The sequence below is a fragment of the Muntiacus reevesi genome, chromosome 6, assembly GCF_963930625.1.
Source record: "Muntiacus reevesi chromosome 6, mMunRee1.1, whole genome shotgun sequence".
NCBI classification, from domain to species: Eukaryota; Metazoa; Chordata; class Mammalia; order Artiodactyla; family Cervidae; genus Muntiacus; species Muntiacus reevesi.
In genome coordinates, this window is record NC_089254.1 from 16,975,678 (window position 1) to 16,990,182 (window position 14,505).

Genomic DNA, 14,505 nt, shown 5'->3' on the forward strand with positions numbered 1-14,505 from the left:
AATTTTGGAGTTGAGAGTTGTATTTTAAGCCAAGAGAATATAGAGTACACAAAGAAAATCATTCATAATGAATGTAATAAAAAATTTAGTATTTAATGTGTGGGCAGTGTAGAGTACCTGTCAAATTAGACAAAACAATCCAAAAGGAAGATATTATGGCATCAAGGAAACCAAGGGAGAAAGGTAGTTTTTTAGGAATAAACCATTTTTGGTAATATTAAATTATCCTGAGAAGCTGGGACAGTATGCCATCAACTGAAATAGAAATTAGTATTTAAATTTTCTCATTTAGTAATATTTGGGTAACATCATATAGAAAGAATCTTTTAATAAGTTTCTCTCATACTATACATCTTACTGCCTACATTGTTTATGAAAAAAGAAGAAAAGAAAATCTTCAATTGGCTTTGATGTTTACAAAATGTATTTCTAAAACTAAAAGATTACACAAATTTGAAAACAATAAAAATTCATGTTATATGCATTTAGAATAGTATAATTATATAAAAAAAATTGGCCTTCACTGACTTATTGGTTCATCATAAATACAATGGAAATCACACAGAGAACAGATTAAAGTTGCTACACTTAACTTGCATAGCCTCCTCACTACGTAAACTCTGATTCTCAAGATGAGAATTCAACCACTTAAAACTGCTTTTCATTGGTTCTTGACATTGGTCATTTTAATTATTAATTCCTAATGCTTTTTAAAGGAAAAACTCTAATATTGTGTACAAAGTTCTCTGAGAGAATGATATTCTAAGAAAAGATTGCATCCACAAACACAAATAATGAATACCTCAAATCTCTGTTATCCTTGATCTACAGTAGAACAACAGGCTCACTTGTAAGACCCTTGACACGAAAAGATATTTGGAAAAGATTTTTAATGTCTTTCCAAGACTTAGTTCCTCAAGGCTTTCCTTGAGTTTATATTCCAGAGAAACTCCCAATTGACTTATCAAAGTAAACACTTAGTAAATGAACACACAAGCATTTAAAATTAATTAAGCCTCTGTGCAACATCCATATACTTGTCTCTGATTTTCATCTGTGCAAAGTGGCTTAAGGCAGTGTTCTCCAAACCATTATTCTTAAAGTAGAAATAAACAAGTCCTTGCATCCTCACAGCAGGCTTTTCCAGGCAAGACATTGTCTGTCTTTTTAGCCTCCATGAGGGATAAAGTGTGGGAATTGTGAGCACTGGGCAGGCACTCACCCAGCTACCTACTCATCAACAACCTGCCTGTTCAGGAAAAATAATAATAATTCCCAAGGTTCTTTCCAAGACACAGGAAATAACAAGGAGGAAAAAAAAAAAAAAAACAGTTTCAAAACTGCCAAAAGAGAGTAACAAGGATGAGATACACCTTCCTACTGGAAACCACTAAGAAACTGGATAAGTTACATAAAATAATTATTTCAAGACATCAGGTATCAGGCAATGAAGGACAGATTCTTGAGAAATAGAAAACAAACAAATCCTGATGATATATTCATATGTCAAGATATATCAAATTTTATAAATGTGCAATTTATTGTATATCAATTATATCCTAGTAAAGCAATCTAAAAAACTGCTATTCTGAAAAATATTTATGTTAATAGGTGGCTTCTCCAAATTAGGTCCAGATATTCATCTTCTTAAATTACCAGGACTCTAGGAAATACCAGAAAGAATAGAGAGAAAGAACTAAGAAATGCAAACTTAAGTTGTAGTAGTAATTAAATTTTATCTGGAAACTGGAAAACAACAGACGGTAAATAGTCTATGCTCACACATGAAAATTGTTTATGAATACCATGGTAGAGATTTCGAAAAGCACTATGGCTCTCCTAAGAGTTTTGTATTTCTGTCAAAGGCCCTTATGAAAATTCTAGAGGAAATTTGAGTAAAATAAATCCAGTGAGGGGAATAAATGAAATGGTGTCTCATTCTTTTCAGCTTTATGATTTTTACTGTCCACTTACATTGAATCATTGCAAAAGGCTACGCATTGAAGAGAGATGAAGTTACATTCATCTGATAAGAATCTAAAGCAGAAAATGATAACAGAATGAGAAAGATACACACATGACCCTTAATTTTTTTTCCTGAACAAATCTTTTTAAAAAATAAAATAAAATAGATAGATATCTTTGTTTCTATATTTTTACAGCTATCTCCATCTGTAATCTCTGATTTGAGGTTAAGAGATTCTTTTAGTCTCAGAATTTGAACAAAGTAATTTTTTTTAAAATTTTCATTTGAGCTGATGGAAAGTTATGACATTAAAAAAAAAAATTCCCTAGCAATAATGAACAAGGATTTTTGTCAGTCTTTTATTATTCCTGTTTGCAGTTATGGTGAGGCAATTAATTTGTCTAAAAATACTCCAATAGTGCATAAAGTTTTGGAGAAACAGACACATTAAGAAAGATTAAAAATGTGGAACTAGTAGGCTAACTGGAACCTCAAGAAGATTTCAAATATCTGATTAGTTTTCATTTGTCTTAACCAAAGATAAAATAGAAAACAGGGCTAGGTAAAACTACGTAACGAAGACTGTGCAAAGGGCAATCTTCTGGCTCTCAGAATTATTATCTCATGAATTGTATACCTGAGGCAAGGATGTTTGGGATAGAATTGTATTTGCCTGAGCTATCTTTAGTGTGTTTATTCAGAAGGTTTTTGGAGAGGATAATTCCTCCTCCATTGTTATGTGAAAATCAGTTAAAATCCATTTATACTCATAGCCCACTGTGTGACAATTTCTGCTTTTCTCTAAGAAGAAGATTGAGAGGATTGTATAGATGAGGTTAAGAACAAGAGTCCCAAGGAGGAAAAAGTAGCCTCCTTGGTTCCTAGGGATTTCCAGCTCTTGCTTCCTCAACAAGCCCTAGGATGATGTCCTGCCATGTATACCACTAGCTAATCACATGTTTACTTAACCTGGTTTCAATAGCTTCATGCTATTTACAGCCAACAACCTTGAGTCACTGGAGAAATTCACCAGAATTGCTCCTTCTTACAAAGCACCGTCCAGGCAAAATCTCTCAGCTGCTCACTTCCCTGGAACCCAAAATTCCAAATGAAAAAGTCTTTAACTCTCTGGAGCTGATTTATTCATAGACCAGCTTTAGAGAAAAGGAGCATTTGAATGAACCTATATGAATGGTTCAAAGCTAGAAAAAAAAAAAGTTCTGAAAATTTTCTATATGTATTTGTTTTTATTAAATCACTCTAGAATGTAAAGGGCCTTTTATGCCTATACATTGTATTTACCTAAGGAAAATTCTCTCATGTCCTATCTTTGATTAGTTTACATTTTATTCAGTTGTGTCCTTTCCTTGTAACATAAATGGGGCATATTTTTATTCTCTTTTTCAAGTTAAACAGTAGTACATGCTTAGTGCAACAAATACAACAGTACTCTACAATTATCTATGTCTATCTACCTGCATACCTTCTTACTTACCTATCTATATTTCACCTCTAGATGTAAACAGTATTAAATCTCTTACTCATATAAACATAAACAGGATATACAAAAATACATGTCTTATTTGTAAATAGCAATTTAAATTTTTTTCTGTGATAGGTATTATACTGCTGATCCTGTTTGTGATGCCAACTGTCTTGCTTTTCACACTGTTTGCCAAACTCAGGGTAGGCAAGGCTCGAGCTAAGAGGCTGGAAGGAGACGCTGGAAGCCGTAGGAACGGCAGACATGTTTGCTCTCTCCTAGCCGGCATGGCGGCCATAACGCAGCCTCTCTCCCGGCTGACGCAGCAGCCATAGGTGGCCATAACATAACCATCGCATAGCCATAACATAATCTCATATAACATAACCATGCTGCTGCTGCAATGTAGCCCCAATGCAGCAGCGGCCAGGGAGTTTTAGCTGTAGCATACGTATACTTAAATATTTACAGAACAAAAGTAGCCTATAGCCAAGTGAGTACCTCGTGACACACATGTGCAGTGCTGTAAGCGATCTCAGCTGTTACATAACCATGCAAAGTCACTGTTTGCAGAACATGGGGCAAGAGAGCCTGACTGGTGCCTTCTTAGCTAATTTGCTCTTTCCCTACAGGTATAATGAACACACATTTTCATACGAAAGCAGACATACACTTTCTTTACTCATTTAAAAAATGCTAAATCCACAAAACTCTCAAGAATAATGCATTGAAGAGCTATATCAGTTCAGTTCAGTTGCTCAGTCGTGCACGACTCTTTGTGACCCCAAGAATCCCAGCACGCCAGGCCTCCTTGTCCATCAACAACTCCCAGAATCTACTCAAACTCATGTCCATCAAGATGGTGAGGCCATTCAGCCATCTCATCCTCAGTCATTCCCTTCTCCTCCTGCCCCCAATCCCTCCCAGCATGACGGTCTTTTCCAAAAAGTCAACTCTTCGCATGAAGTGGCCGAAGTATTGGAGTTTCAACTTCAGCATCAGTCCTTCCAATGAACACCCAGGACTGATCTCCTTTAGGATGGGCTAGTTGGGCCTCCTTGCAGGCCAAGGGACTCTCAAGAGTCTTCTCCAACACCACAGTTCAAAAGCATCAATTTTTTGGCGCTCAGCTTTCTTCACAGTCCAACTCTCATATCCATACACAACCATTGGAAAAACCATAGCCTAGTCTAGACAGACCTTTGTTGGCAAAGTAATGAGTCTGCTTTTTAATATGCTGTCTAAGTTAGTCATAACTTTCCTTCCAAGGAGTAAGCGTCTTTGGATTTCATGACTGCAAACAACATCAGCAGTGATTTTGTAGCCCCCCAAAATAAAGTCTGTCACGGTTTCCACTATCTCCCTATCTATTTCCCATGAAGTGATGGGACCAGATGCCATGATCTTAGTTTTCTGAATGTTGAACTTTAAGCCAACTTTTTCACTCTTCTCTTTCACTATCATCAAGAGACTTTTTAGTTCCTCTTCACTTTGCCATAAGGGTGGTGTCATCTACATATCTGAGGTTATTGATATTTCTCCTTGCAATCTTGATTCCAGCTTGTGCTTCTTCCAGCCCAGCATTTCTCATGATGTACTCTGCATAGAAGTTAAATAAGCAGGGTGACAAGATACAGCCTTGACATACTCCTTTTCCTATTTGGAACCAGTCTGTTGTTCCATGTCCAGCTCTAACTGTTGCTTCCTGACCTGTATACAGGTTTCTCAAAAGGCAGGTCAGGGGTCAGAATTTCCCACAGCTTATTGTGATCCACACAGTCAAAGGCTTTGGCATAGTCAATAAAGCAGAAATAGATGTTTTTCTGGAACTCTCTTAGTTTTTTGATGATCCAGCAGATTTTGGCAATTTGATCTCTGGTTTCTCTGCCTTTTCTAAAACCAACTTCAACATCTGGAAGTTCACAGTTCACATATAGCTGAAACCTGGCTTGCAGGATTTTGAGCATTAATTTACTAGCATGTGAGATGAGTGCAATTGTGTGGTAGATTGAGCATTCTTTGGGATTGGAAAGAAAACTGACCTTTTCCAGCCCTGTGGCCACTGCTGAGTTTTCCAAGTTTGCTGGCATATTGAGTGCAGCACTTTCACAGCATCATCTTTCAGGATTTGAAATAGCTCCACTGGAATTCCATCACCTCCACTAGCTTTGTTTGTAGTGATGCTTTCTAAGGCCCACTTGACTTCACATTCCAGGATGTCTGGCTCTAAATGAGTGATCACACCATCGTGATTATCTGGGTCGTGAAGATCTTTGTTGTACAGTTCTTCTGTGTATTCTTGCCACCTCTTCTTAATATCTTCTGCTTCTTTTAGGTCCATACCATTTCTGTCCTTTATCGAACCCATGTTTGCATGAAATGTTCCCTTGGTATCTCTAATTTTCTTGAAGAGATCTCTAGTCTTTCCCATTCTCTTGCTTTCCTCTCTTTCCTTGCATTGATCATTGAGGAAACCTATTTTATCTCTCCTTGCTATTCTTGGGAACTCCACATTCAAATGGGAATATCTTTCCTTTTCTCCTTTGTGGTCCACTGGAGAAGGGAATGGCAAACCACTTCAGTATTCTTGCCTTGAGAACTCCATGAACAGTATAAAAAGGCAAAATGATAGGATATGGAAAGAAGAACTCCCCAGGTCGGTAGGTGCCCAATATGCTAATGGAGATCAGTGGAGAAATAACTCCAGAAAGAATGAAGGGATGGAGCCAAAGCAAAAACAATAGTCAGTTGTGAATGTGACTGGTGGTAGAAGCAAGGTCTGCTGCTGTAAAGAGCAATATTGCATAGGAACCTGGAATGTTAGGTCCATGAATCAAGGCAAATTGGAAGCGGTCAAACAGGGGATGGCAAGAGTGAATTCAACATTCTAGGAATCAGCGAACTAAAATGGACTGGAATGAGTGAATTTAACTCAAATGACCGTTATATCTACTACTATGGGCAGGAATCCCTTAGAAGAAATGGAGTAGCCATCATAGTCAACAAAAGAGTCCGAAATGCAAAACTTGGGTGCAATCTCAAAAATAACAGAATGATCTCTGTTCATTTCCAAGGGAAACCACTCAATATCACAGTAATCCAAGTCTATGCCCCAACCAGTAACACTGAAGAAGCTGAGGTTGAATGGTTCTATGAAGACCTATAAGACCTTTTAGAACTAACACCCAAAAAAGTTGTCCTTTTCATTATAGGGGACTGGAATGCAAAAGTAGAAAGTCAAGAAATACCTGGAGTAACAGGCAAATTTGGCCGTGGAGTACAGAATGAAGCAGGGCAAAGGCTAATAAAGTTTTGCCAAGAGAATGCACTGGTCATAGCAAACACCCTCTTCCAACAACACAAGAAAAGACTCTACAGATTGACATCACCAGATAGTCGACACTGAAATCAGATTGATTATATTCTTTGCAGCCAAAGATGGAGAACCTCTATACAGTCAGAATAAACAAGACTGGAAGCTGACTGTGACTCAGATCATGAACTCCTTATTGCCAAATTCAGACTTAAACTGAAGAAAGTAGGGAAAACCTCTAGACCATTCAGGTATGACCTAAATCAAATCCCTTATAACTATACAGTGGAAGTGAGAAATAGATTTAAGGGACTAGATCTGCTAGACAGAGTGCCTGATGAACTATGGACCGATGTTTGTGACATTGTACAGGAGACAGGGATCAAAACCATCCCCATGGAAAAGAATGCAAAAAGGCAAAATGGTTGTCTGAGGAGGCCTTACAGATAGCTGTGAAAAGAAGAGAAGTGAGAAACAAAAGAGAAAAAGGAAAGATATTCCCATTAGAAGAGCTATATACCCTTCATCTAAACTACAGATCACTAATATTATTATTTTGTGAATCAGCTGAAGTAACTGGCAGGTATCATTACCCTTCATATCTGAAACTTAGAACAAGGAGAGAAATTAAAAGAGCATGTGGAAAAAAAAATTACATTTTTTTTAACCTTGTGTTAGGTCCAAATTTATTGAACCAAATATAGTGATCAAATTAAACAAATTTAACTTTGAGAAAGAATATTATCTAATATAATTCATATTCAAATTGTTACAAGTATCCTTATAGAAAAGCTATAGATTTTCTTTCTCTTTCTGACCCAGGATCCAAACAAAGGCCATAAATTGCATTTATTTTTTCTGTCTTTTGACTTCCCTGATGGCTCAGTCAGTAAAGCTTCTGCCTACAATGCAGAAGACTTGGGTTGAGTCCCTGGGTCAGGAAGATCTCCTGAAGAAGGAAATGACAACCCACTTCCGTATTCTTGCCTGAAAAATCCCATGGATGAAGGAACCTGGTAGGCCCATGGGGTCAGACACGACTGAGTGACTTCACTTTAACTTTCAATTTCACTTTCACTTTATGTCTTTTAAGTCTTCCTCCGTCTGGAACAGTTTCTTTATTTTTCTTGAGTTTTTTTTTTTTTTTTTTGAGAAGTCAGGCCAAATATTAAGGAAAGTGTTTTTTCTCAGTTTGAATTTGTCTGATTATTTTATCAGGATCAGATTCATGTCTAGAATGTTTGATAAGAATACCACAAAAACGACATTGTGTCTTCCTTTCAGCATCAGATCACCTGTCTCATTATTGGTCGTGAAATCATTGATCTCTTAGTTAACAGACACCAGATTTTGACACTGTAAAGACACTTTTCCCTTTTTTACTTAGTACCTAAGCTATGGGGAAATACTTTGAGACTGTGTAACCATCCTTTTAACCTAGTTGTTTTAACATCCATTGTCTAAATCAATTAATTATCATAGAGACAGTTTTCTTTTAATCTTGATGTGCTTTTACCCACTATGAACTTTTCCAGAAGCAAATCCTTCCCAAGACTGAAACCTCTGGTCTCTTACAAGACCGTTTTTACCTTCCCTTTGATTTCTCCTGGGCTCAGATGTGGTCTCAATATTTTCCCTGTTTTTTTTTTTTTTTTTTTTTTTTTTTTTTTTTCATCCCTACTGCTCAGTGCTAGCCTTCGTTTTCCTCGTCACTGAGTTTCTGCAGGATATTGGGTCCTGACAGTGTCTCCATAGTAGACTCTAAGGATATGAGTTGTGCATTTCACTACTTGCACATAAACTCAGTTTTGTCATATTTTGTTTCCAAATAGGTCTGAGACTTGGATGGTTTACTTTACTATCTAGAGGAGGATGTATGGAAATATTCTTGTTTAAGTAACTGCTCTTTTCCTACTGGGCTCAGAAAGTAAAGTCATCTTTGGAGGCTCAGACAGTAAAGAATCTGCCTGCAAGGCAGGAGACCAGGGTTCAATTCCTGGGTCAGGAAGATCCGCTAGAGAAGGGAATGACTATCCACTTCTGTATTCCTTCCTGGAGAATTCCAAGAACAGAGGAGCTTGGTAGGCTAGTAGAATTGGGAAATTCCTTTTATTTACAATGTGAAATGTAAAATGTCCTAAATGTCTTAGCTGAGGGCATGAATTACTGCCTGAGGTTGTGAACAGATTTGAGAATATTTTCCTGATGGGTGAGATGGCATGGGGTGGGGTGGGGATGACACAGAGACACATAAACTAGGAACAAATAAAGATAAAAATTTGGAAAGGGAATAAGAGACTGAGAGAAGAAGTAACAGAAAAAATGAGAAAAAGAAAGGGAAGTACAGAGAGAAAGAGTGATTAAGAGAGATGGACAACAGATCCAGGGGAGATGAAAAGAGCATATGAAAAAAATATATTATTGTACTATTATCTTTACTTTGTGCTAAATCAGAATTTAAGGTGTCAAAAATTCAAAAGTCAGCAAAGTAATAGCAATTTGTCACCGAAGTAGTAAAAGTTCATAAAAGTTTATTGTTCATACACGAAAATGACAGTTCTCAAACTAGGAGCATGAAAACCAAAACATGGAATGAGGTTCAAGGGCACATTTTTACAAAGCAGCCTACTTAGTGGGAAGGCAGTGGCTGTTTACTCTTCACTGTGACTGGTTATAATTTAGGATTTACTTAAATGATAGGGAATTGGTTAGTGGTTACCTCATATGAACTTTGGGAAACGATTGAAGTTTTACTTATGGCTTCCAGAAACTTTAACAAATGACCGAGGTCAAGTTAATCTTACAAAATAAAACCCAGCGTGTGTGTGTGACCAAACTGGCTTTTTCTGCTCAAGGAATGTTCAAGCCAGGTCTGCATATATATTTTTTACTTTAACAACTGAATGCCTAACTACTTTGACCAGTAAATTTGGCAAAAATATTATCAAGAGCCCCAACAGTTCTTTTACAGGTCCTAGATAAATTTCCTATTTTTAGAAGTCATCTTAACACCACGGATCTTTATTTGATAGATTGTACAAAGATCTAGACTTCATAATTCCTGATTAATATGAGTATAAAAAGGGAAAAATATTAAGCTAAATATTTTACATTAACACATTGCCAGAAATTTGGAATGGACAGGGGAAATAAACAGATCTTTAATTTGATGTCTAGCTATTTCCCAATTGCTATACAAAACTAAAATGCTTATATGTGTTTATAGCTATTATATGTAGAGTTTTAGGGACTTCTTGAGGGGGCACTCAAGCTTCACTGATCTTTACTCAACTTTACACTCCTACACTTAGATAATTTTTCTATATATATTAAACTTAATATTTTATCCAATGCATAGAATCTGACTTATTTAAATGGTTCAGTGACATAAAAATTACTAAGAGTGGGGGAGTTGATGCTTTTCTCTTAAAATTTTCTGCAGTAAATGAATTGTGGCAATCAAGTTTTCAAATTCTGTTAAGCATAAAATGTAAAGTTTGACTATTTTAAGTTAGGCAATACATTTAGGCTTTTTTATTTTACTACCATGAGATAGTATCAAAATGGCCCAGTATAACAGTTCACTTAATTTGCAAAGTGAAAAATACATTTAATATATCTGATGAAAAGCAGCTCTATTAAACTGAATGGTCTTTCTCCTGTTTTTAAATGTCTTAGGTCCTTACAATGAACTTCTAAAAATATCCTCATGCTAGTGCATTAAGTGAACATTTCATTTACCATTATACAGATAAATATACACATAAACCATGTTTTATTTAAGACACTTAGCTGAAGTGTGAAACATGGTTAAATGAGAACTATTTAATAACCCAATTTCAAAAGGTCAGCTTTCTATTTTAATTCCTCAGAATCCATAAATTCTTAGCATTGCCAGTATTTAATGAAAACTTTATTGAATCCTGTGAATAAATTAATGAATGATCTTGTTACTACATCACATTAAAACATCAATTGTCTTTCAAGCAAACCCTGAAATTAGAGTCTTTGTAATGTTAAACAGCTCTATATCTCCTGCTCTCAAAGAGGTTTTAATCCATCTTACTCTTCATTTCTTGCCTGGTCTCTCAGCTTTTCTATCTTGGTCCAAACCAAGAGACTACTGTTCTTTACCAATGACAGCTTTTTTCTTGCTCTAGTCTGGCTTCATTATGACAAGGTTTATTGAGATACCCAATCATACAAATTTCTGACAGCACACAATTTAAGTATACTTCTACTTCCATTAATCCCCCAAATTGCCGATTCAAATCCCAACGCTACTACAGGCTTTTCCTAACACCTTCTGTTGAGATGCCCATTGTTTCTATGGTGAGTGTTCCTCTACCTCCTGTCACAAAAATAAACCCAGCGATACATATGTTCCTGGTGGACATTGATAGTCCTTTTGTGATTGTCTTCTGCCTGAGTTTATCCAGTCCTCTGAGCATGACTTGTAAAATCCTGCATAAATTAGTCTCCTCCTACTTACAAACTCACTTACAGCTACTTTGCTCCACAGCAGCCTGCTTTCCCAATCAAATTTCCTTTTCCTAAACGCTCCATACTCAATATTGAAAACAACTAAATAATGAGAAGTGATGAGAACTTTGGAAGTGAAATGGGAAGTAAGAGGACAAATAAGGATCAAGATTTTCCAGGCAATCTTATTTTAAAGAGAATGAGGGTGGTCTGACTACATCACTAAAATGAATCAGGACCCTATGGTCCTTCGCTCCCATGTCCCCAGCTTACCTTTTCTCAGTGGAAAAGCTTTAGCCAGAGAATAAGTTTAACCAGAGATATGAGAAAATTCAAAAACAAAGGAACAGTTCAACAAGATAAAATTATAATAGATTAGCCACTAAGTAATACAATGAGAAAGACTAGAAATCTCTTCAAGAAAATTAGAGATGCCAAGGGAATATTTCATGCAAAGATGGGCACTGGTTTTTTTTTTTTTTTTTTTTTTTTAATTTTATTTTTTTAATTAGTTGGAAGCTAATTACTTCACAACATTTCAGTGGGTTTTGTCATACATTGACACGAATCAACCATAGAGTTACACGTATTCCCCATCCCGATCCCCCCTCCCACCTCCCTCTCCACCCGATTCCTCTGGGTCTTCCCAGCGCACCAGGCCCGAGCACTTTTCTCATGCATCCCACCTGGGCTGGTGATCTGTTTCACCATAGATAATACACATGCTGTTCTTTCGAAACATCCCACCCTCACCTTCTCCCACAGAGTTCAAAAGGCTGTTCTGTACTTCTGTGTCTCTTTTTCTGTTTTGCATATAGGGTTATCATTACCATCTTTCTAAATTCCATATATATGTGTTAGTATGCTGTAATGTTCTTTATCTTTCTGACTTACTTCACTCTGTATAATGGGCTCCAGTTTCATCCATCTCATTAGAACTGATTCAAATGAATTCTTTTTAACGGCTGAGTAATATTCCATGGTGTATATGTACCACAGCTTCCTTATCCATTCATTTGCTGATGGGCAGGACAGAAATGGTATGGACCCAACAGAAGCAGAAGGTATTAAGAAGAGGTGACACAAATACACAGAACAAGTATACAGAAAAGATCTTCATGACCCAGGTAATCATGATGGTGTGATCACTCACCTATAGCCAGACATCTTGGAGTACAGAGTCAAGTGGGCCTTAGGAAGAAGCTTCACTATGAAAAAAGCTAGTGGATGTGATCAAATTCCAGTTGAGCTATTTCAAATCCTAAAAGATGAAGCTGTCAAAGTGCTGCACTCAGTATGCCAACATATATGGAAAACTCAGCAGTGGCCACAGGACTGAAAAGGTCAGTTTTTATTCCAACCCCAAAGAAAGGCAATGTCAAAGAATGTTCAAACTACCACACAATTGCACTCATGTCATATGCTAGCAAAGTATTGCTCAAAATTCTCCATGCCAGGCTTCCTGTGTAAGTGAACCATGAACTTCCAGATGTTCAAGCTGAATTTAGAAAAGGCAGAGAAACCAGAGATCAAATTTCCAACATCATTTGGATCATAGAAAAAGCAAGAGAATTTCAGGAAAAAAAAAAAAAAATCCTCCTCTGCTTCATTGACTACGCTAAAACCTTTGACTGTGTGGACCACAACAAACTGTGGAAAATTCTTAAAAAGACAGCAACACCAGACCACCTTACCTGAGTCCTGAGAATCCTATATACAAGTCAAGAAGCAACAGTTAGAACCGGACATGGTACAATGGGCTGGTTCTAAATTGGGAAAGGAGTATGCAGGCTGTATGTTGTCACCTTGCGTATTTAACTTATATGCAGAGTACATCATGCAAAATGCCAGGTTGGATGAAGCACAAACTGGAATCAAGATTGCTAGGAGAAATATCAATAACCTCAGATATGCAGATGACACCACCCTTATAGCAGAATGTGAAGAGGAACTAAAGAGCCTCTTGATGAAGGTGAAAGAGAAGAGTGAAAAAGATGACTTAAAACTCAACATTCAAAAAATGGAGATCATTGCATCTGGTCTCATCACTTCATGGCAAATAGATGGGGAAACGATGGAAACAGTGACAAACTTTATTTTATTGGGTTCCAAAATCACTGCAGATGATGACTGTAGTCATGAAATTAAAAGATCTTTGCTTCCTGGAAGAAAAGCAATAACAAACCTAGACAGCATGTTAAAAAACAGACATTACTTTGTCAACAAAGGTCCATTTAGTCAAAGCTGTGGTTTTTCCAGTTGTCATATATGGTTGTGAGAGTTGGACCAAAAAGAAGGCTGAGCACAGATGAATTGATGCTTTTGAGCTGTGGTGTTAGAGAAGACTCTTGAGATTCCCTTGGACTGTTAGGAGATCCAACCAGTCAATCCTAAAGGAAATCAGTCCTGAATCTTGATTGGAAGGACTGATGATGAAGCTGAATCTCCAATACTTTGGCCACCTGATGTGAAGAGACAACATTAGAAAAGACCCTGATGTTGGGAATGATTGAAGGTAGGAGGAGAAGGGGAAGACAGAGAACTAGATGGCTGGATGGTATCACCAACTCAATGGATATGAGTTTGAACAGGCTTCATGAGATGGTTAAAGACAGGGAAGCCTGACACGCTGCAATCCATGGGGTAGCAAAGAGTTGGACATGACCGAGCAACTGAACAACAATAACAAAATCAAGAACTTTTAGTTCCTCCTTGAGGGCTAGCCATAATATCCTGAGTCTTATACTTTGAACTGTCTTATAGATACTAAAACCCCCACCAAGTGGAGGAAGTTAACTATATAAGTACTATAGCCACAGACTATAGCCACAATATAAGCTGCCATAATTCAGATAGCTGGTCTCAAGAAAAGAGAACAGCTGACCCTGGAGCTAGAGACTAACATTATACAAAACAGTCAAGATGACATGATCAGATCTTCTCATGACCAGTTTTAAGAATACTGTTAGAGAATGCTGTTATGTTTCTGAAGGTAGCCCTGTTCTTCTATCCATGAAAGCTCTTGCCCACTAATTGTCAGTTGGGAGAGTTGGCCTTTGGACAGGAGTCCAGCCTCCTCAATAAAACACACTTACCCTTCCACCAATCTTGCCTCTTTATTGGCTTTAGAGTGATGAACAGCTGGATCCCTACTTTGGTAACAGAAGCCCAATGTTGGTCTTCTGAACTCTCCTTATATCTGGCTCCCCAGGGTTTTTCCAAGTAGAGCCTCTGGCCAAGACAACACAATGGGATGGCCTT